Here is a 23,951-nt window from a genome sequence, read left to right as displayed (position 1 = left end):
TGCGCACTACTTTGAGCCTACTGGCGCCAGCGGATGCCGGTGCGGTGCAAGCGACGAGGTGACGTCAATACTGGCGCGCACAGAGTGCGTGCGAAAACGGGAGGGCAGAGAAATCCACGGTAGTGGCTGCAAATGGGGCGGTTAAGCACTCTGGAATGCTATTCTGTCATATAACGGCATTACTGGAATACCGTGGCTGTTACGCGATGTACAATATTGTCATTGTACAGCAGCGAGCAACCAGCCGCAATTCGGTTTTGTTTCATTTCACTGAAAAAAAACCTTACCGGCTTCCACTTTGTATAAACATTGTCAGACAGCTTGTCAGCATCTATCAAAACATGTGGATGTTTACAGCTGAGACTAGCAAGGACACACAAAAATTCAAAGGTTCAAAATTCAGATAATGATGGTTGCATTACAAACTCATGGAATGCAACTTCCGTCAATGATAGCCAGGAACATTTGCTAAAATCGTCTTTCTGCAAAGAATACCGTTCGTGTTGTTCTTGATTTTTTTTTTTTTATTTAGTATTCACGTTCGTTTTGCACAGGGCTCGTTGAAGGTCGAAGCGACCCAAACGGCCGCTTGCAGCGAAAACTGACGGGTGGGTGAATGCAGCTATGCAACAGCAGAAGCGAAGTCAACACAGGTCCGCAGACCAGCCGATTGCAAGATATTTGCGAATGTGTGTGACTTCAGTACTAAGTATCCACATAGTTGGCATAAGTATTTCATAAGTACATTTTTGGGTTACGTAACCACGAAATAGGGGTCAAATTTCACTCAAGGGTTCCTTTAACAAGAAATACAGTACTGCTTCTGCACATTACATTTTACAATTTGTGTTCTTTTTCTTCGTCCTGTTTAACTCGTTCGGGCCGTCTGTGCAGTACAGTGCCTGTGTTGTTGTCGCGTGCCGCCTCTTGTGTTGTTGGTGATGTTTAGTACCTCACTCAATCAATCTATCTGTGTATCCACATATATACATACAGTGCAAACCAGTGTGAAGTTCTTGTCAGAGGATACTTTGGAATGGCACTAATGTTTCTTCCCGCTGTAGTAAGTGTAATCTTGTTTTCACAGTCAGCACGGAAATGAGACTTAAAGCAGAGCTTTCATTTGATATTAGTTCTCGAAATTTTCGACACTGGCTTCCTAGGGATAATTGGCACCTGTCTTCAAGAGTGCTGCAATTCTGGTTCCCTAACACTGTCGCGGCGCTGTCCCATGAGTGAGACAAACCCTATGACCACTCATCTCAACCTTCCTTGCACACATACCGTATCCGTTGCTTGTACACTTATGGATCGCGTTTGAGAAACATTCCAAGATTGTTGTTGTTGTGGTCTTCAGTCCTGAGACTGGTTTGATGCAGCTCTCCATGCTACTCTATCCTGTGCAAGCTTCTTCATCTCCCAGTACCTACTGCAACCTACATCCTTCTGAATCTGCTTAGTGTATTCATCTCTTGGTCTCCCTCTACGATTTTTAACCTCCACGCTGCCTTCCAATGCTAAATTTGTGATCCCTTGATGCCTCAGAACATGTCCTACCAACCGATCCCTTCTAGTCAAGTTGTGCCACAAACTTCTCTTCTCCCCAATCCTACTCAATACCTCCTCATTAGTTACGTGATCTACCCACCTTATCTTCAACATTCTTCTGTAGCACCACATTTCGAAAGCTTCTATTCTCTTCTTGTCCAAACTAGTTATCGTCCATGTTTCACTTCCATACGTGGCTACACTCCATACAAATACTTTCAGAAACGACTTCCCGACACTTAAATCTATACTCGATGTTAACAAATTTCTCTTCTTCAGAAACGATATCTTTGCCATTGCCAGTCTACATTTTATATCCTCTCTACTTCGATCATCAGTTATTTTGCTCCCCAAATAGCAAAACTCCTTTACTACTTTAAGTGTCTCATTTCCTAATCTAATCCCCTCAGCATCACCCGATTTAATTTGACTACATTCCATTATCCTCGTTTTGCTTTTGTTGATGTTCATCTTATATCCTCCTTTCAAGACACTGTCCATTCCGTTCAACTGCTCTTCCAAGTCCTTTGCTGTCTCTGACAGAATTACAATGTCATCGGCGAACCTCAAAGTTTTTACTGCTTCTCCATGAATTTTAATACCTACTCCGAATTTTTCTTTTGTTTCCTTTACTGCTTGCTCAATATACAGATTGAATAACATCGGGGAGAGGCTATAACCCTGTCTCACTCCTTTCCCAACCACTGCTTCCCTTTCATGCCCCTCGACTCTTATAACTGCCATCTGGTTTCTGTACAAATTGTAAATAGCCTTTCGCTCCCTGTATTTTACCCCTGCCACCTTCAGAATTTGAAAGAGAGTACTCCAGTTAACATTGTCAAAAGCTTTCTCTAAGTCTACAAATGCTAGAAACGTAGGTTTGCCTTTTCTTAATATTTGTTCTAAGATAAGCCGTAAAGTTAGTACTGCCTCACGTGTTCCAACATCTCTGCGGAATCCAAACTGATCTTCCCCGAGGTCCGCTTCTACCAGTTTTTCCACTCGTCTGTAAAGAATTCGCGTTAGTATTTTGCAGCTGTGACTTATTAAACTGATAGTTCGGTAATTTTCACATCTGTCAACACCTGCTTTCTTTGGGATTGGAATTATTATATTCTTCTTGAAGTCTGAGGGTATTTAGCCTGTCTCATACATCGTGCTCACCAGATGGTAGAATTTTGTCATGACTGGCTCTCCCGAGGCCATCAGTAGTTCTAATGGAATGTTGTCTACTCCCGGGGCCTTGTTTCGACTCAGGTCTTTCAGTGCTCTGTCAAACTCTTCACGCAGTATCTTATCTCCCATTTCGTCTTCATCTACATCCTCTTCCATTTCCATAATATTGTCCTCAAGTACATCGCCCTTGCATAAACCTTCTATATACTCCTTCCACCTTTCTGCCTTCCCTTCTTTGCTTAGAACTGAGTTTCCATCTGAGCTCTTGATATTCATAAAAGTGGTTCTCTTCTCTCCAAAGGTCTCTTTGATTTTCCTGTAGGCAGTATCTATCTTACCCCTAGTGAGACAAGCCTCTACATCCTTACATTTGTCCTCTAGCCATCCCTGCTTAGCCATTTTGCACTTCCTGTCGATATCATTTTTGAGACGTTTGTATTCCTTTTTGCCTACTTCATTTACTGCATTTTTATATTTTCTCCTTTCATCAATTGAATTCAATATTTCTTCTGTTACCCAAGGATTTCTATTAGCCCTCGTCTTTTTACCTACTTGATCGTCTGCTGCCTTCACTACTTCATCCCTCAGAGCTACCCATTCTTCTTCTACTGTATTTCTTTCCCCCATTCCTGTCAATTGTTTCCTTATGCTCTCCCTGAAACTCTCTACAACCTCTGGTTCTTTCAGTTTATCCAGGTCCCATCTCCTTAAATTCCCACCTTTTTGCAGTTTCTTCAGTTTCAATCTGCAGTTCATAACCAATAGATTGTGGTCAGAATCCACATCTGCCCCAGGAAATGTCTTACAATTTAAAACCTGGTTCCTAAATCTCTGTCTTACCATTATATAATCTATCTGATACCTTTTAGTATCTCCAGGATTCTTCCAGGTATACAACCTTCTTTTATGATTCCTGAACCAAGTGTTAGCTATGATTAAGTTATGCTCTGTGCAAAATTCTACAAGGCGGCTTCCTCTTTCATTCCTTCCCCCCAATCCATATTCACCTACTATGTTTCCTTCTCTCCCTTTTCCTACTGACGAATTCCAGTCACCCATGACTATTAAATTTTCGTCTCCCTTCACTACCTGAATAATTTCTTTTATCTCGTCATAAATTTCATGATGAGAGCTAGTTGGCATATAAACTTGTACTACTGTAGTAGGAATGGGCTTTGTGTCTATCTTGGCCACAATAATGCGTTCACTATGCTGTTTGTAGTAGCTAACCCGCACTCCTATTTTTTTATTCATTATTAAACCTACTCCTGCATTACCCCTATTTGATTTTGTATTTATAACCCTGTAATCACCTGACCAAAAGTCTTGTTCCTCCTGCCACCGAACTTCACTAATTCCCAGTATATCTAACTTTAACCTATCCATTTCCCTTTTTAAATTTTCTAACCTACCTGCCCGATTAAGGGATCTGACATTCCACGCTCCGATCCGTAGAACACCAGTTTTCTTTCTCCTGATAACGACGTCCTCCTGAGTAGTCCCCGCCCGGAGATCCGAATGGGGGACTATTTTACCTCCGGAATATTTTACCCAAGAGGACGCCATCATCATTTAATCATACAGTAAAGCTGCATGTCCTCGGGAAAAATTACGGCTGTAGTTTCCCCTTGCTTTCAGCCGTTCGCAGTACCAGCACAGCAAGGCCGTTTTGGTTAATGTTACAAGGCCAGATCAGTCAATCATCCAGACTGTTGCCCCTGCAACTACTGAAAAGTCTGCTGCCCTTCTTCAGGAACCACATGTTTGTCTGGCCTCTCAACAGATACCCCTCCGTTGTGGTTGCACCTACGGTGCGGCTATCTGTATCGCTGAGGCACGCAAGACCCCCCACCAACGGCAAGGTCCATGGTTCATGGGGGGACATTCCAAGATAGGGCCGCACAAATGATTGTAAGCCATCTTCTTCCCCTGGAGTGCCGCACCACTGAATAGCAGCATGTTTGACGCTCACGTACTCTGTAGCTATTCTGAGTCTGCTTTTTATGTAATATAAGTGAGAAAAATTCGTGGGTCGTCTACAGAATTTCTGGTGTTGCCTAACAAAGGTGGACAGTAATAAAGATCCCTCGGAGTGTATGTAAAAACATGAAGAAAGCGAATATTATACGTTTGAGAAAGACAGCGGAAACTAATCATATCACTTCAGTTGCATTCTAATACTAGGCTGTAGCGCACCATCATTATTGCACTGTCATATTCCATTTACTGTACGGCAAGTCAACTGTAAGCCGACGTTCGGCACGTTTTGATAGAGGCGTGAAAACCGCCTGACGATGGATGCATGACTTCGCAACCCCTTAACGAGGTTTTTTTCAATAAAGTGCACCAGAACAAAAATAAGTTTTTGAAAACAAAAATTGTGGTTGTTTCATGGCTGCCGTGTACTATCAAGTTCCTGTAAAGTTTCGTGGCACAACATCATTGTTGTTGCTAATCTTAGATTTGCAGTTCAAAGCAATGATTAACAGTTCCACAATTTTCATGTAACACTATGTTCCAGTGATTGACCGTTATTTCACCTTTGGCTTTAGGAAGCACCTTTGAAGTAGGCGGACAATTTGCTACATACAACAAAAACAGTAAAACTTAAAAACATACCCAGCGACTAGCGACTACAGCGAAAGAGATTGTTGACACGTACTCGTTTTACCTGAAACAGAGAAAGAAAAACCGTAGTCAGATAAGTTAACACTGAATGTAAATTTAGAGAGACAATAATAATCCAAGTGTTGGTCCAAAAACGATAAAACTAACATAACCAGGTACAGAATAGGTTCAAATTTTACGCTGGCTTTGACATATTCTACACACACGTGGTTGCTTGTGTCATTAAACAGTTGTCTGATGGTATCTTTTTCATTTTCTTAATTTAATTTCCTTATTACCCCACCTACTGCACTTCAGTACAGTTTGTCACACAAAAGCACTTTGCGGCTCAGCGAGCGACATACCGCAGTGATTCAGACGCTTAGAGGGGCGGAGTTCAAACGCCAGTCGGGGTTTACCGTTGTGTCCCTCAGTTTCAGGCGAATACCGGGATGATTCCTGCAAGAAAACCGCATTCGATCGCGTGCCTCAGCCCTGTACTGCTTTGTTACAACACAATCTAACAGCGACTTAGATGTCGACGTTATACCCCAATAAATGTAAACGTCGTATGGCAATGTTTGCTAGCAACCTAAGCCACGGGGTCGGGCACTAAGCTCCTATCTTCCTTAGCGACTGACCTCATTACAAAGCCGCCCTTGAAAACTAATTTGGCAGATACGTAATCTGGTCCCTGGCACTAATATCCTACCCACCTTCTTTTCCAGTACAATTATGTTTGTAAGCGACGTGTCTAGTAATAACTTCCTTTACGATTACACAACACACGCTGTGACTGTACTCTACAGGTATGTGCTCAGAAATAAAAAGGAAGGAAAGTTAGCTGTTTAAGCTGTCATTAGAGACGACGCGCAAGGCACTTTTAGGGAAGGAAGTGAGAAGGCAGTCTGCTGAATCCTTTTCGAAAGAAACATACGACATTCGCTATAAGCAACTTAGGGCTTAGGGAAACCAAGGAAAACGAAATCTGAATGAGCGGTCTGGGATGTGAAGCGCGGTCCTCCCGAATGGAGTGCAGTGCCTCTCCTGGCCTACCGCTGCCTCAACCATCTCACCCAGAATGCAGCGCGCCTACAGAATGCCGCCGCTGGAAACCTATTCGTGATTCGTATTTATCTTCACACCGTAAACTTGTTCCACAATGGTGGCTGGCAACACTGGGAACGGGAAGTCGGATTATTGGATTTTGCATATCCTCATTCGTATAGTTCCTACTGGATAACACGCGAGGATAAATCGACATCTAGACAAGAAGTATTGGTTACACAAAAAAAGAAACCAATTATCATTGTGCTTTACGTCCTTGTGCGTGCATCTTAAAGATATCTATTTAAATATTTCGTAATATTAACTAAAATCTCACTCTGCATTCATAACTGACGACATTTGTTGCTAAGAGTCGTTTTGAGTCTGTAAGTAATTGTGACATTCACTAATATATTCATGCATGTCCGAAGGAACATTGCCTCGTTTTCTCACAAATACGGGCAGTGTAATATCGTATTTACCCGCCGATATCAGGCTAGCGACTTCCGATTAAATATCTTCCGAATATGGGGATTACAATAAGTGTACGAGTGCAAGCTGATAACACGTGGCCATGAAGCGCGCACGGGCAGCCGAAATTGCCATGGCGACCGCTCGCAACAAGCGCAAAATTCGGGTTCGAGTCCCGGTCAGCACAAATTTTCATTGTTGTCATTCCATTCCACTGTTGTGGGTTGCCCGTATTCGCAACTGCGAATATATTTCCTGTATATAAACATAATACTGCCTAAAAGCCAAGTGAAACACACCGCTATAACACTTTTTGACAAACCATTCAGAGAACTAAAATGTCTCAAGACTTCAGACGTGATTTTAATAGCAGACTGTAGTTCCCACTTCTCGGTCATTGTATTTACAACAAAGATAAGATCTTGAATAAAAATAAGTAATACTTTACAAAGCACTATCTGTAAACGGCCGAAGTCTAGCTATATAAATCTCTTCATTAGTATGTGTGTTATTGAGCTGACATGCTCCAAATCATAACGTTCAACGTCACCATAACTCAAAGCGCCCTCTGCAGAAAAGAGAAGCAACTGTATGAATATCAAGAGCTCAAACGGCAGACCAGTACTAAGTAAAGAAGGAATATGTAGAAGAGATATAAAAGGAAAATAAAGTTTAAAGGAATAATATAAAAAGGGAAGAGGAAGTAGAAAAAAATGGTTGAAATGGCTCTGAGCACTATGGGACTGAACATCTATGGTCATCAGTCCCCTAGAACTACTTAAACCTAACTAACCTAAGGACATCACACAACACCCAGCTATCACGAGGCAGAGAAAATCCCTGACCCCGCCGGGAATCGAACCCGGGCGTGGAGGAAGTAGACAAAGATCGAGTATGGAGATGAGTTGAGAGATATGGCACATTGAGCAGAATTTGACAGAGTACTTAAGTCGAAACGGTGGTCCCACAATTATTAATATCCTTGGGGGAGCGAGTCATGACAAAACTATTCCACCTAGAGTGCAAGACGTATGAGACAGACGAAATATCCTCAGGCATCAAGAAGAATATAGTGATTCCAATTCCAAAGAAGGAAGGCGCTGACAGGTATGAACATTGGCAAACTGCGAACATTGCCAAACTATCAGTTTAAGACGCCACGATTGCAAAATTCTACACTGAAGAATGGAAAAACAAACTGTTAAAGACCAATCTCGGAGAAGATCAGTTTGGGTTCCAAAGAAATGCTGGATCAAGCGAGGCGACACTGATCCTGCGACTTATCGTAGAATACACATTAAAGAAAGCCAAACTTGTGTTTATGGCATCTGTAAACTTAAGAGTAAGCTACTGACAATGCTGACTGGAACACACTCTTTGAAATTCTGAAGGTAGCAGAGATACAATGCAGGGAGGGAAAGGTTTCATACAACTTGTACAGAAGCCAGACGACAGTTACAGGCATCGAAGAACACGAAAGGTAAGCAGTGGTTAAAAAGAATATGAGACATAGTTACAGCCTCCCAGGTGTTGTTCAACCTGTACATTCAAAAAGTAAATCAAAGGAAAATTTGGAGAAGGAATTAAAGTTCACAGAAAAGAAATAAAATCTTTGAGATTTGTCGATAACATCGTAATTCTGTCAGGGACTTAATAACATGTTAACAGAATCTCCCGTCGGTTCTTGGTAGAACAACATTACAATAAATGAAAAGAACCAGTTTGCTTTTGTTGTACGATATTACTTTTATTGTTAACCGGTTTTCGGCTTACAAGGCCATCTTCAGTCAGACTGAGACTGTAGCGCCTAGAACCGCTCGGCCACCCTGGCCGGCACACTTGGAAGAGCAGCTGAGCTAAATGGTTATTGTCTCGATGCGAGTTATAAGCTGCACAAAGGTAAAATGGAATGCAGGCGAATTACACCAGGCGCCGCTGAGTGAACCACATTAAGAAATTAGGCAGTAAAAGCAAAAGGCTTTTGCTATTTGGGCAGCAAAATAACTGAACACGGCCGAAGCAGAAAGGATACCAAATGCAGACAGCCAACAGCAAGAAAAGAATTTTTGAAAAACAGGAATTTGTTTACATCTGATATCAATTTTCAGTGTTACGAAGACGCTTCTGAAGGTATTTCTCTCCACTGTAGCCTTATACAGAAGTGAAATGATACCAAGTCCCGAGGAGAAGAGAATAGAAACTTTTGAGAGGCGGTGCTACAGAAGAATGCTGTAACTTATTCGGGTAGATCGAGTAAATAACGAGGTGGTCACAAATCGAACTGGAGAGGGAAGAAATTTATGGCACGACTTGAGTAAAAGAAGGCATCGGCTGTAAAATACATTCACGTCAAGAAATTAGCAATTTGGGGATGGTGGCATCTGTGGAGAATAAACAGCGTAGAGGGGGCAAAAGGGAGGAAAATTAGGGACAAATGTTCCGTCATAATCGAGCTCATTAAAGATGGAGCACGAACTCTTAGTGTTCTAAGAATAGGGGAGGAAATCGGCCTTACCTTTCCAGGAATTTGCCTCGAGCGATTTAGGGAAATCACGCAAAACCTAAATCTGGATGGGCAGACGCGGATTTGAGCCGTTGTCCTGTCGAATGCGAGTGCAGTATGCTGACCACTGCGCCACCTCCCTCAGCCATTGTTGAGAGTCGGCAAAAGATAAACATAGCCAGCAGGTTCAACCGTCTGTCGGACGCAGTTGTTACTCGCAGATGAAGAGTCTCCTACAGGACACGTTGGCGGGGGGAGCTGTATCAGACCAGTACGCGGACTGAAAACAACAACAATAATCCCAACAACCGCCACACAGAGTGTTGTCTCTGACTCCGGTAAGAATTTCTATGTTCACGTATAGCCTAAGGGCAGTCACATACGTACTTGTATGTACTGACAGATGCGGCAAAGTAATGCTTAGAAGAACACATTCGTTAAGTTGCGTGATGAAATGCAAAGTCTTTGCAGGCGCAGAAGAATGTTTGGTCGAGTTACGTGGCGCATTCATCTCCTCGCAGCGCCAGAACTTCTCGACGGTAGCACGGAAATGCTAACGAGTTTCCGAGACAGCTAACACGGCGCTGCAGAATCCTTAGCACTGTTTCCACCAATTAGTACGCCAAGCGTGCCGAGAACGTTATGTCCGTACGGATATTCGTTTAGTGAGCTGTCACGTCCGGTTTGCGGTCGAGGTCGCTGACCTTCGTGGGAAAGGGCGGGGAGAAAATTAAATCTCGACTCTAAAGCAAGTTGTTCGAAGCTCAATTGAGAAAAGGTGTTTCAGTGCCAGAAGTCGGCAGGTGGAGTGCCAAAGAGGCTGCGAAGTACCCGAACTCGACACGTTCTACGTAGAAGAACACCGTGGGCGGTAGACGAGTAGACGGAAGGGCACGTGTGGGGACAGCATTAGTGGTGGGGGCTAGAGTCTTGCATGACCGAGTAAGCGAGCACAAAATACGAGATGGGGCGAGCACACCCTAACTGGATAGGCTGCCCGCACTAATTCTAGTGACCGAGCGTAGATGCCGTGACCGAATACGTAGCACGTAACTTCAAACACATTACACGTGTCATTATCCGTACGGTGTGTCTCTCTCTCTGTAATCATGCAGCGCGAGGAAGCCAGTGCAGTAAGATGTAAGATTGAAACCAATGTTTACACATTGAAGAAACTGGAAGGTCTAAAAAGCCTAGTATGGAGTAAATTTCTGTTGGTTGTAGACGAAAACAGTGCGTCTACTGGGTACGCGTCGTGCATAAACTGCTCCACATTATTGTGTTTCCAGTCGGGAACCACTCATTTAATGAAACACAGTTGCAAGAAACATGACAAAGATACAGCTCCTTCACGGATATCGGCAGTAATAAAAAATAGTATTATAGCAAAGTATGTTTCAATGTGTGCTAAAGATATGAGACCTTTTCATGCTGTTTCCGGTGAAGGTTTCAGAGAACTGGGCCAAGAATTAGCACATCTAGGTGCGCATTATGGAGAAGTTAACGTGGCAGATGTCATGCCACATCCCTCTGCTATAAGCAGACATGTCAAAGAACGAGCTGATGCAATACGAAACAGCATAATGCCTTTTGTTATTGCGGAAGTTAATAATAAAATATGTGTTGCGACAGACGATATGTGGACTGGTTCGCAAAATCCGGTGCACTATTTAACGCTTGCAACACATTACATCAACACAGATTGGTCTCTTGTGAACAATGTTTTATTTACAACAAAATTCCCGGGAGTTAAGAAGACGGGAGTAAATATTATGATAGAAATTGAAGAGAGGATGGCTGATTGGGACATTTCGCCGGACATGTTGCAAAGTTTTGTTTTGGTCTCCGACCAGGGTGCCAATGTAGTAAAGGCTTTTGAAAATCACGAAAGGATTCATTGTGCTGCTCATTGTATAAGCACACACCTAGCCATGGTTTCGATGAAGATGACTTCCTGCTAAATCATGCCCCGAACATCGCATCAACAATAAATACTGCAAAATGCATTATAAGGTACATTAAAAAAAGTAACCTCTGCTCGTCTTTGAAATCATCGTTGAAACTAGAGGCCTACACACGCTGGAACAGCTTGTACACTATGCTGGAATCCTTACACACTCTATTATCATAGATCCTTCAAGTACTGTGTCATCACCACCCAGAAAGAGAGTTCGTTTCAAGGAATGGAGGAACAACAGATCATCCGCAGCAGATGAAGTAGATCTCTACATTTTAATGTACCCCGGAGATGTTGATGACATCTTAAAAAAATGGTTCAAATGGCTCGGAGCACTATGGGACTTGACATCTTAGGTCATCAGTCCCCTAGAACTTAGAACTACTTAAACCTAACTAACCTAAGGACATCACACTCATCCATGCCCGAGGCAGGATTCGAGCCTGCGACGTAGCAGTCCCGCGGTTCTGGACTGCAGCGCCTAGAACCGCACGGCCACCACGGCCGGCGATGACAGCTTAAAGTGGGGGAGCAGACATGAAACAGATCTGCCAGGCCTGAGTGCAGATGCATGACGTATTTTATGTATCCCAGCGACAAGCGCACCTAGTGAAAGATGCTTTAGTAAAGCCGGCATGTTACTAACAAATCGCCGCAGCCAATTAAATGCGGAACGCGTTAGTGATTTACTGCTGATAAACAATAACTATAATTTAGTTTCTGTTGCAAACATGTGAAAAGTACGACAAGTCACGTCTGCAAATGTTTAATGTTCTTTGTATGCTTTCTTTATGAAGATGGTTGTCTTCTAGATTATAGGGACAACACTAATTTAATGTTTCCTATTAATGAAAGGAAAAATGTATCTTCTGTTTGGAAATGAGACTCGTCTTCTATCCACGATTGCATTGAAATATCATTTTACTTCCCAATTGCTTTATGAATTTAGCTGTGTCACGTACCAGTTCTTGGAAACGTTACTTTTGTATTAAAAGAGAGAGAGACAGATATAAATACATTGCGTGTGTGTGTGTGTGTGTGTGTGTGTGTGTGTGTCCGGAATCCGGACAACAGAAAGGGGGCGCGTGCCGTTCTAAACTGAAGCCTACACTCACATTTTTTATAAATATTGAGCGGGGCCCCTCCACGACCACACTTGCATCGTGACTATTCAAAAAGATCCTTCGCCTCTGCTTTGGTAAATATCCAAAAGGAATTCCGTCGAAGATTCAGAGATTTATTTTTGCTGACCAGTTAACCATTTGCAACTTTAAGGGAAGTGTCAGGAGTGGCGAATTTTTGAATAAAACCTATACACTTCTCTTGTTGCCAAGTTAAAGTTTGCTTCTTTTGCCAGAACGCAGCGGAATTTACACAGTCTAACATGTTACGCTGACGCAATTGCGAGAGAATTCTGAAGCAGTGGTTTATTATGTGAGGAACTGAGGAAAAGGAAGGTCAGTATCTTATGAAAAAGCACAGCCTCGGTACAAAATGAACTTGTGTTGTTCCAAAATCCACAGCACTTCTTGTTTCCCCAGCTATCGATGGCCCTTAAAAATAAATTCTTTTATGTAAAAGTCTGAAGTTTATTGGCATAACACGGTAGTTACTGTCTTGCATAACAACCATACAGCAAAACACTCCCCTCTTTGCGTGTCATCAGCTGCCAAAATTTCATTTCGATATCTACAACCGTGTGTGAAATATGACGAATGTTGTGTACATTTCACTCTGACATTATCGCTGGCGCGGCACGATCGCAAATGAGTGTGCTTTGTCAGATCAATTTTCTCAAGATTGGTTACACCTAAGACTAAAGAAAAATTGAGTATGTTAGCTAAATGTCATACGCAACATATTATGTAATATGCACCAAATGCAAAGTCATAGCGACCTCTGTTTTTCATTGCAAACTTTTTACAATTTCGCGCATGTCTTACTGCCATGTAAATATCACAATAACCATGACCATTAACGAAATTATGGGCACATCATAATCAACCTGACATTTAAAGCTACAAGTAAAACAAAAATGAATTTTTTTTTTTTTGATCAGTTTCCGTAAAATCGTGTGAGAAAGACTGCAGGGCGTGCGCGTCGATTCTGTCATCGGCGACCGGCCGAAAAGGGGCAACCAAACGAACTCGTCCGCCGCTTTGAAGGAAAACTCGTCACTGCGAATCGGCTACCTTATCCTGCGCGGACTCTCCGCAGACGAGACTAATGCATATTTCAAATATCCAGTTAGTGGCGAAATGTACAGACACTGCGACTGGCCATAAATATGCATGTACAACTGCAAAACGATCCATCAGCAGACACATTCTCCAACAACTGCTGATGGCAAAATTCGTTTGCATGAAGATATCCAATTAACTACACTGTCAATTTCTGCAACAACGTTGCTTCTAAAATAAGTTTATCGAAAGTGTATTCCCTAATTTAATCGACCATACACCAACCACACAAGGCTGACAGACCTGTACACTTCATTTACACACCGAAAGAAAGAATAACCAGATATATGGTATACACACTAGCATCACCATAAATTCAACTTTTATTGCTACTTCGGTCAAATTTCATAGATCAACCACATTCAATATTTACATTTAGGGGAGCCACTTTTCTTAATTTTACTCTTCGTTACCTAATTGCGTTAACGTATTTGAGATACTTCAATTACACTGAATAAAAGATTTTAGTTCAAGACATATACGTTGCTAGTGAGGTCTTTGGCGGGATGACGTCCTCAAGTATCTTTGTAAAATCGAAGGAACGGACAGTTGAAGGATAGCGAGTATACGGAGAGTAATGGCGTGAGTTTTTATGGACATCGAATGTATGAAAATAAGAATTCGACCGACTGAAGGACTAATAAATGGTTCAAATGGCTCTGAGCACTATGCGACTTAACTTCTGAGGTCATCAGTCGCCTAGAACTTGGAACTAATTAAACCTAACTAACCTAAGGACATCACACACATCCATGCCCGAGGCAGGATTCGAACCTGCAACCGTAGCGGTCGCCCGGTTCCAGACTGTAGCGCCTAGAACCGCAAGGCCACTACGGCCGGCGAAGGACTAACAGCTAGCGTAAAAAGTGTATACGAGTGGAGCAATGAACGTGTAACTCCGAGTGAGTAAAGCCGCTGAGATACTGCAAGCGATTTATGACCGAAGAGGAGTTGATGTCTGAGATGTAAACGAGGGAAGAATTCGGCTTTTTACTGAATTACGGTAAGACATCATTGATTACGTAATAACACTTTCACTTTTGCGAATGCGTAGCACATATACTAATTGCTTTATGTGTCTTTTCTGTTTGATAAAAAATCGGAATCCTACAATTATACATCGCGCGTTGCGATCAAATATCGACAGTTGTGAGTAAACTACCAATATCTGTGCTTTTTAGAAAACCTGTTTGATTCAAGTCAGTTTGTCGCACGTAAGCGTCATTAATCGTTTCCGTGAATATTCGCGTAAAATCAAAAAATGTGCACGCCATCTTAGCAAAAACAGCGAAGACAGATATTGTAGCATCACTCGCCGCCTTCGTCACGAGGCAGGAGAGACTTTTTTTGCGTATATCTTTGGGCATCAAAAGGCATTGACTGCAAAGGTGAACAAAATAGGCACAATCACGGGTACACAATAAGATCCGACATAAGTTTAAAAGACTTCCTTCCTTATGTAGCAAAAACAATGTTTTTTAGTGAGAAACAAACCAGCAGGCAAAATTATCAGGACAGTTGGTATATTAACTCGGTTTTGCTGGAACAAAGATGTTTAAAAACCAATAATCATAATTCACCATATTATTGTAGCATCACTCGCCGCCTTCGTCACGAGGCAGGAGAGACTTTTTTTGCGTATATCTTTGGGCATCAAAAGGCATTGACTGCAAAGGTGAACAAAATAGGCACAATCACGGGTACACAATAAGATCCGACATAAGTTTAAAAGACTTCCTTCCTTATGTAGCAAAAACAATGTTTTTTAGTGAGAAACAAACCAGCAGGCAAAATTATCAGGACAGTTGGTATATTAACTCGGTTTTGCTGGAACAAAGATGTTTAAAAACCAATAATCATAATTCACCATATCCGAAACATCTTGTTCTAAGCGGTAAGTTAAAAGATAAAATACTTTGGAACCAATATTAAAGTAAGCACGTCATGCAATATTACAGTCTTAGTTAGGAGAAACTATGTACACTGTAAAGCGTATGGGTGTCCAATGTTTGTATACGCATCAATGAAATGTGCGTTGTGGAAGCAATTTTGCCACCTGAATTAGAATTAACAGCGGGAGGACACTTTTCTAAATACTAACTACTGCCGCAGTACTACTTCTAATTGCATTCATTTTCTGGTCGTGACAATTTCACGAGACTTATGTGGAAGGAAGTAATCTGTCACAAAAACAATCGGCCCACATCGCAAATGATTTTTTTATTTTCCTGAGCTGATAGTTTTTATTACAGTACGATACATCGAATGTATGGAAATAAGAATTCGACCAACTGAAGGGCTAATAGCGTAAAAAGTATATGATGTTCCAATTAAGAGTTCAAATACTGTACTATGTTGCCTGACTGCTCTTGTAACGCACGTTCTCGTAATCTCAACATGGTAAAGAGTTGTTCAGCATTCCGTAGGGCTTTCACACTTACTAATCGAGCCCGTGACGAAATGCGCAGCACTTCACTGGATCTTCTCTATATCTTTTCATTAACGATGTGATGGAGGGTTAAGGCACTATATTTCGGGGCAGCGAGTTTTTGCGTGCCTGGATACTTTCTGAAGGAAGGCCTCGCTCAAGTTCAAGTAATAGCCAAGAATATTTCCGCGACACGGATGTTTATATCTCGGTGTGTGTGTGGTGCTGTAGACTGTCCGCACCTTCTTAAGTTTAAAAAAAAAAGTGTTGAATCTCGGTTAATATTTAGCAGAAATACGAACTACCTCAAAAATAGCCAACACGATTTCCGTTGGCACCTCCACTATTCGAAGAAAGTTTTGCCACAACGAAAAACAGCCACCATCGCATTTACAGCGTAGGTTTTAAAAGTGAACAGCAGTCTCAGGAAGAGTCTCTGAAACCGATAATGGAGCCATTTATTGTTAATAAGTAACATTATTAACAGTTTCTGGTTGCTGTTTTTACTCTCTTGTAAGAATTAGCATGTGTTTCAAATATATGGCAATCCAAAAGTTTAATTATAACTTTAGGCATACATTGTAAAATCTGGATACGCGTTATGACCCTAACAAATACCTAATTATAATTGATAGAATAATTTACAAAATTATTAGATTGCATCACATAACAAAGATGCAAATCTATATTCCAATGCACATTTTAACTGTAAATATTAGGGGCAGTCAAATGAAAGCGAGCAATATGGAAAAAATTTGGTGAACTGTTTATTTTTTCAAAGTAATTACTGTGAACAATGCCTTCAGGAAAAATTTTTGCGGTTCTCTACGGAACCATCATTGTACTCAAGCGTGCATTTCTTCGTCCGAAGCAAATCGATGGCCACGAATTCGTATTTCGGGGCTCCAAAAATCTGCAAATCGCCTGGGGCAAATAGAGACTGTGTGAACGATGCGTAGGGGCTTCCCAGCGAAACTGCTGTAGCATCAACATGTAGGCGCGCCCACGCCCTCCATACAGGCCACATCTCTCCCCATGCGATCTCCGTGCTTTTGGAGCATTGAAGAATGACATTCGTGGCCGTCAATTTGCTTCGGACGAAGAGGTCACGCCCGAGTACAATCACGCTGCGGCAGGCAACAGCAAGCTTTTTTCCAGGAAGGCATTTACCGTCTTGTCTCTCAGCGGGATAAATGTATAATCAGTTACCGAGACTGCTTTTGAAAAAACAAAGGGTTGACTTACTTTTTATACATCCGTCCTCGTTTCCATTCGGCTGCACTTAATATCAGCAAAACACGGATCTGTATATGAACGTATACACGCGACACTTAAGTAAATTACTTAAGACTTATTGAATTCTAATTTTTAATTGGAAAAGTTGTTTTAGCTTCGTTACACAAAAGTTCTACAGATAATATTGTGAGTTAGTCTACAACTTGGGTGTGGAGGGGGGGGGGGGCAGGAGAGTTTAAGATATTAAAATAGTTGCTTTTTATTTCACAAATGATTCAGCGACTTTGATGACGCACAAAGCTGCTAGTAGTACGTTTGATAGGAGGTGCGCAAAATTCTTATATCTCAACAGACTGTGAGCCACCCAACTTATTTTCGAAAGGCAGAATACTTTGCTACCTAAAAGATAAGTACATTTCAATAGTTCATGTAAAGTACATGTTATCAACAGGATTATGAAAGCAACTTTCTCTAGATAACGATATGAAATTTCGGCCTTACGTGATTAAATAACAAGCATCGGACAAGTTACGAAATAAAGTTTAAAATATTTACAGAGATATTTGTGTTCATATTACCAATAACGTTGTCTGAAACCTAAATGACCTGGTAGTGGTATGTAATCACGAAGACTACGGCCTTCTCGCATTTAAGATGATGTTATAATATTATTCCTGGCGGCTACAATGCTGAGCTTTGTTGAATAATAAACATTACCTGTGATAAATCAGGTTCCTTTCACTGCCAAATTATCTCAATGCATAGAGTTTGAACACTATTTATTACTATTTAATCTCTTACCGAAACGAAGCTGTGAACCATTAACGTAAACAAGAGAACCGTATTGCTACGTGGCCGCCTGTGGCTCACCCAAGTTCGACACCAACTACAGCGGCCCCTGCGCGATCAATAATACTGCACAACAATGTTGTGGAGTATTGTTGACGGTCTCCCTACGTTGTTCAATAACACTATCATTACTATTGAGCAATAGTGCTGTGGTTCAGACTGTTGGATGATAAACTGGTTCAAGGAGCGTCAATGCTCGCTCACGAAAACTTGTTCAGATAATTGAGATTGAACGAAATAAAAGATTATTATAACTTCTAGTATGTTGATAGTCCCACGACTGATACCGTACTGGAAATGTTTTCCCCATAGATTGGCGCTCCCCCCCCCCCCCCCCCCCCCCCCGCCCCGGATTAAATTTCTGGGGACGCCGATATCCCGATCATCAAAAAGCAAAATAACACAATGAGAGACGCAGTACCACAAGATCAACGCTTACCTATTGGGCTACGATATCTTGCAACCGGCAGTTCTTTCGAAGACTTGCTATTTACAAGTGCCGTTTCCTTACATTGTTTGAGATATAGTTACGGAAATGTCATGCAATAATGCGTGCACTAATGGATTATGACTGGTTAAGTAAAGCGCATTAATTAAATTTTTTTGAAAGCCTCTTCCTTCGTGGCCGTTACCTGTATTTTCTGAGTAACAAATCATAAGATTCATCATGTTAACACATCCATTTTTGCACTCATCTGCACCAACACGCGATAACAGCGGCAATGATTTATACATTTCGATGTACTCTAATAATAATGTTCTTCCACACAACAACAAAAGTAACGTATACTAACCACCTTGGTCCGTGTAGCAAGCTAGAGACAGTCAAAGAGATTGCCAACACACTTGCCACAGATGGCATAATATTGCCAGGCAGCGCAATATATTTCCAAAGGTTTCGATTCTTTCAATATTGTTTCCCAACCTTTCAGTCTCGCACTTAGGTGGTCAGTATTGCTGCGCATCCGTGAAATACTGAACGTCTACGGCATCGACCGTCGAACGTTTTTGCTCGAGAGCCAATACTCACATGTGTCTCCTGAGCTCCGAACTGACTCGCTACAGCTTGCCGGTCCCCAAGTACTGATCGATAAATGTCGGCACCGGTCGGCACACTTCGTGTCGACTGTTCTCACTTTCAGATTGCTGCCCCCCCCCCCCCCCCCCCCCCCCCCAGCGATCACAACTTGTGGCACTGAAATTGTGTCTCACAAACTGTTATTGTGCTGTCTGTGTGCGTGAATGATTGATTAACAACACCATTTGTACTTATATTTACATGCATTAAGCAAATGTTTACTACAAGTTTAGAACGTAATTTTTTTCTTGTGCTCGGTGCATTGTATTACTGCATCTTTAAATTAGTTTCGTTTTCATTGTTACAAATACGGTGCACATCTGAAGACGACCGTCACTATAATGAGTATCACGAATCCATGTTACTACCATTTTAAATTTATACCAAGCAGCTGAAGGGTATGAGGCACGCGCGCTCCCTCCCCTCTATCACCCTGCAAGCGCACACACGCTCTCGCTATTCAGAAGCCCCTGAGGTAAGCGGGAAACTTTACTTAGCCGAGGACCGATTTTAGCAACATCAATTGAAATTAAGCACATATTAAAGTATTACTGTTTCTGTAAGTATTTTTGTTCGTTACTGAACAGGAACACTACTCCGTTAAGAAGCTCTTAACATGGTGACTTTCTGGATTCGGCTGCTGGTTGCTACTTCCATATTGTTATAAAATGCGGCTAACAACGGCGGACAGCACGAATACCCGATTCGGGTCACACCGAAGACCACTATACTTCGTACATCATAAGAATAAACTTGATGTAAATAAACACAAACCCGCCGCGCGGTTTCAGGCACCTTGCCACGGTTCGCGCGGCTCCCCCCCCCCCCCTCCCGTCGGAGGTTCGAGGTTTCAAGATATTCTTATGTATCAACAAGCCTCAACGTTTTTATTACTCGTACTTTAGCTATAAAGTTGTAATTTCAAAAATCGTGTACAGTCATAGTCTCTGGAACGGCTTGCTGTACTTTGTAGCGCTATTAATACGTTCCGTGAAAATGGGTGACACTGGTTCCTATTCCGTAGTGGAACATCGTTACAAATGGCGACAAACAAGTTGCTTTTAACGTTTTCACATGTTTACAGAGAAAATCGAATGGTTCAAATGGCTCTGAGCACTATAGGACTTAACTCCTGAGGTCATCAGTCCCCTAGAACTTAGAACTACTTAAACCCAACTAACCTAAGGACATCACACACATCCATGCCCGAGGCAGGATTCGAACCTGCGACCGTAGCAGCAGCGCGGTTCCGGACTGAAGCGCCTAGAACCGCTCGGCCACCGCGGCTGGCCCGACCGGAGAAAATCGACTTTGAAGTTTTCCCGACAAGTTTATATTCCGCAATGGTAATGAGTTGTCAAAGAGACACGTGGCGGTAGCGTTGGAGAAAGGTAGTCGGGTGTGCGGTGGACCGTCGCTGGTTCGAATCTCCAAGAGCTTGGTTTTTCCCGTTCAGTTCGAAACATACACCACTTACAGATAACATTCTTCAAATATATGTTCATTAATAAGTGTCTAATTATCATTTTTATGAAAACTGCACGTCTCCTTGCTTCTAATTACATGTCGCATGCTAAATTCCAGTTTTCATTGCAAATATAAATTCTCAATTACCGATATTATATTAAAGATAGTTATTTAAATTAAAAAAACATTACAAATATTTGGGGTAAAAATTATACATTAAATACTTTTTACTTGGGACTATGACAAATGTTTTATACCACAGATGTGTTTTCACGCGGGACAGAGTGATTGATACAGGTCGTAGAAACACGGAGAGTAACATTTTCACGGCCTGGAACACACCGCACAAATGCTGCATTTTTACAGCTGCTATCGTAAAACTGCAATCTGAACTCAGCAAAACGGATATGTTGTGAAGAGAAGGGACTTGTCGGAAGTAACAAGACAAACGTACTGGAGCTAATGCACGAAGCGTTTTCACACGTTACTGCCGAACGCTCGCGAATTGCAGAGCAGCACATTATAAAAGAAGAGGAGAAAATGTGGCGCGTGGATGGCCTTGTGGATCGTTGTTGATGCCTCATTATCAATACAGCAGATGATAGTTCCATTACTGAAATGTGTTCCTCGGATTCGGATATGGAAGGAGTTCAGAGGTTACCAGATGACTGATAGTAATAATGTCGGTGACTTAATTATTTAACTATACCGTGAAATCCCAGTCATACAAAGAAAAATTGCCGTGTGTTTAAGTTGGGAATTTTCATCACACTTGTTTTTAATTACAATAATATGTTCGCTAACAACTGGAGTATGTTGTGTATTCCGTCTGATCCCCTAAGAAGGGCATTGCCGAAGTTTTGCCATATATTATTTCATTCTGTTTAAAAATGAAATGGCATTCGTAGCTACACTCCTGGAAATGGAAAAAAGAACACATTGACACCGGTGTGTCAGACCCACCATACTTGCTCCGGACACTGCGAGAGGGCTGTACAAGCAATGATCACACGCACGGCACAGCGGACACACCAGGAACCGCGGTGTTGGCCGTCGAATGGCGCTAGCTGCGCAGCATTTGTGCACCGCCGCCGTCAGTGTCAGCCAGTTTGCCGTGCCATACGGAGCTCCATCGCAGTCTTTAACACTGGTAGCATGCCGCGACAGCGTGAACGTGAACCGTATGTGCAGTTGACGGACTTTGAGCGAGGGCGTATAGTGGGCATGCGGGAGGCCGGGTGGACGTACCGCCGAATTGCTCAACACGTGGGGCGTGAGGTCTCCACAGTACATCGATGTTGTCGCCAGTGGTCGGCGGAAGGTGCACGTGCCCGTCGACCTGGGACCGGACCGCAGCGACGCACGGATGCACGCCAAGACCGTAGGATCCTACGCAGTGCCGTAGGGGACCGCACCGCCACTTCCCAGCAAATTAGGGACACTGTTGCTCCTGGGGTATCGGCGAGGACCATTCGCAACCGTCTCCATGAAGCTGGGCTACGGTCCCGCACACCGTTAGGCCGTCTTCCGCTCACGCCCCAACATCGTGCAGCCCGCCTCCAGTGGTGTCGCGACAGGCGTGAATGGAGGGACGAATGGAGACGTGTCGTCTTCAGCGATGAGAGTCGCTTCTGCCTTGGTGTCAATGATGGTCGTATGCGTGTTTGGCGCCGTGCAGGTGAGCGCCACAATCAGGACTGCATACAACCGAGGCACACAGGGCCAACACCCGGCATCATGGTGTGGGGAGCGATCTCCTACACTGGCCGCCGTACACCACTGGTGATCGTCGAGGGGACACTGAATAGTGCACGGTACATCCAAACCGTCATCGAACCCATCGTTCTACCATTCCTAGACCGGCAAGGGAACTTGCTGTTCCAACAGGACAATGCACGTCCGCATGTATCCCGTGCCACCCAACGTGCTCTAGAAGGTGAAGTCAACTACCCTGGCCAGCAAGATCTCCGGATCTATCCCCCATTGAGCATGTTTGGGACTGGATGAAGCGTCGTCTCACGCGGTCTGCACGTCCAGCACGAACGCTGGTCCAACTGAGGCGCCAGGTGGAAATGGCATGGCAAGCCGTTCCACAGGACTACATCCAGCATCTCTACGATCGTCTCCATGAGAGAATAGCAGCCTGCATTGCTGCGAAAGGTGGATATACACTGTACTAGTGCCGACATTGTGCATGCTCTGTTGCCTGTGTCTATGTGCCTGTGGTTCTGTCAGTGTGATCATGTGATGTATCTGACCCCAGTAATGTGTCAATAAAGTTTCCCCTTCCTGGGACAATGAATTCACGGTGTTCTTATTTCAATTTCCAGGAGTGTATATTGCTTCTGCGCTCGTGTCTTTTTACATCTCAACTGCAACTGTCCACGTCACTGCAGGTTAGTTGTACCAGCCGGCTGGCCACTGCTGACCAAGTTAAATGCACCAGTAAAGCTACTATCCGGTATTATCACTGAGCCGCTGTGCTCGTAATGCAAAGCATAAAACGTATCCTTATCGTGCTCGACTGCACTAAAGACAGCTTGGCTGGCAGCTCCACGTGAAACAAAATCAAATGAGATTTCAGCAAACGCAGAAGAATACACGGTGTGATATTAACATCAGGTTTAATCTTTTGATGAACGCAGTATAATCTAGGGAGTCGCTATGGAGCTCTTTGTTTGCTGCGCTGGCTACTGCGCGTTTTTGGCGTCAGCGATGTAATAATTTTTCGAACATGTAAGGGCATTCTTCTCTTCCAAACCCCTTCAGCAGATATTTTCTCTTTCTGGCTGGTACCGTTGGGCTGTATACGATGTAGATGAGGACACTTAACTGTACAACATCCCCATGTTTGTCAGTGTCTACTACAATCGTTGTCCCGCTTGAAACAGTGTAATCAATATCACACTGAGTCGCCACAATTCTTGTTTGTGGACGGACAAACGGTAAGCTACTGCTGTGATTGTGTTGTGCTGAGGGGCAGTCATGGAAATTAGGGATGGATGTCGCCGAGGTATACGTGACCATGGAACTGGACACAGCATCGTGGCGCCAGCGTGTCGGACCGGTCCTTTTTCTGCTGCTCCTGGAAATACCAATATAAAGGTTACGGACTGCATCTAAGCAATGTTCAGTTACGGTTCAATGTAGTACAGAGCAGACGCGGCCGCCACGCAGAGAAATGGGCACGTTTTCCCATAAGCAGCGTGACAACCGAACAAACCTAAGTCGTACAGTGACTGGTAAAATCACAGTATTCCCGCTGCACAAGGCAATGCTAAAATTGAGCTTTAGTAGAATCAGAGATTAATTCCTGTAGTGAATAAAAACTTTGCACCAAACAA

The 23,951-nt window shown here is 42.9% G+C and overlaps 1 protein-coding gene across 2 annotated transcripts in view; it reads right to left on the bottom strand.

The window, feature by feature from the left end:
* LOC124544898 (putative fatty acyl-CoA reductase CG5065) overlaps positions 1–23,951 on the bottom strand; it is a 386,147-nt gene that overhangs the window by 223,751 nt on the left and 138,445 nt on the right. The window contains exon 2 of one of the 2 annotated variants that reach the window (XM_047123630.1): positions 5,387–5,395. The exons of the other annotated variant lie outside the window; for it this stretch is intronic. The gene's annotated coding sequence lies outside the window, so the exon portion shown is untranslated. The remainder of the gene's footprint in view (positions 1–5,386; positions 5,396–23,951) is intronic. 2 annotated transcript variants of the gene reach the window in all.

The sequence above is a fragment of the Schistocerca americana genome, chromosome 8 (genome assembly GCF_021461395.2).
Source record: "Schistocerca americana isolate TAMUIC-IGC-003095 chromosome 8, iqSchAmer2.1, whole genome shotgun sequence".
NCBI classification, from domain to species: domain Eukaryota; kingdom Metazoa; phylum Arthropoda; class Insecta; order Orthoptera; family Acrididae; genus Schistocerca; species Schistocerca americana.
The sequence above is the reverse complement of the archived record's forward strand: the minus strand, read 5'-3'. Positions and strand labels throughout refer to the sequence as shown.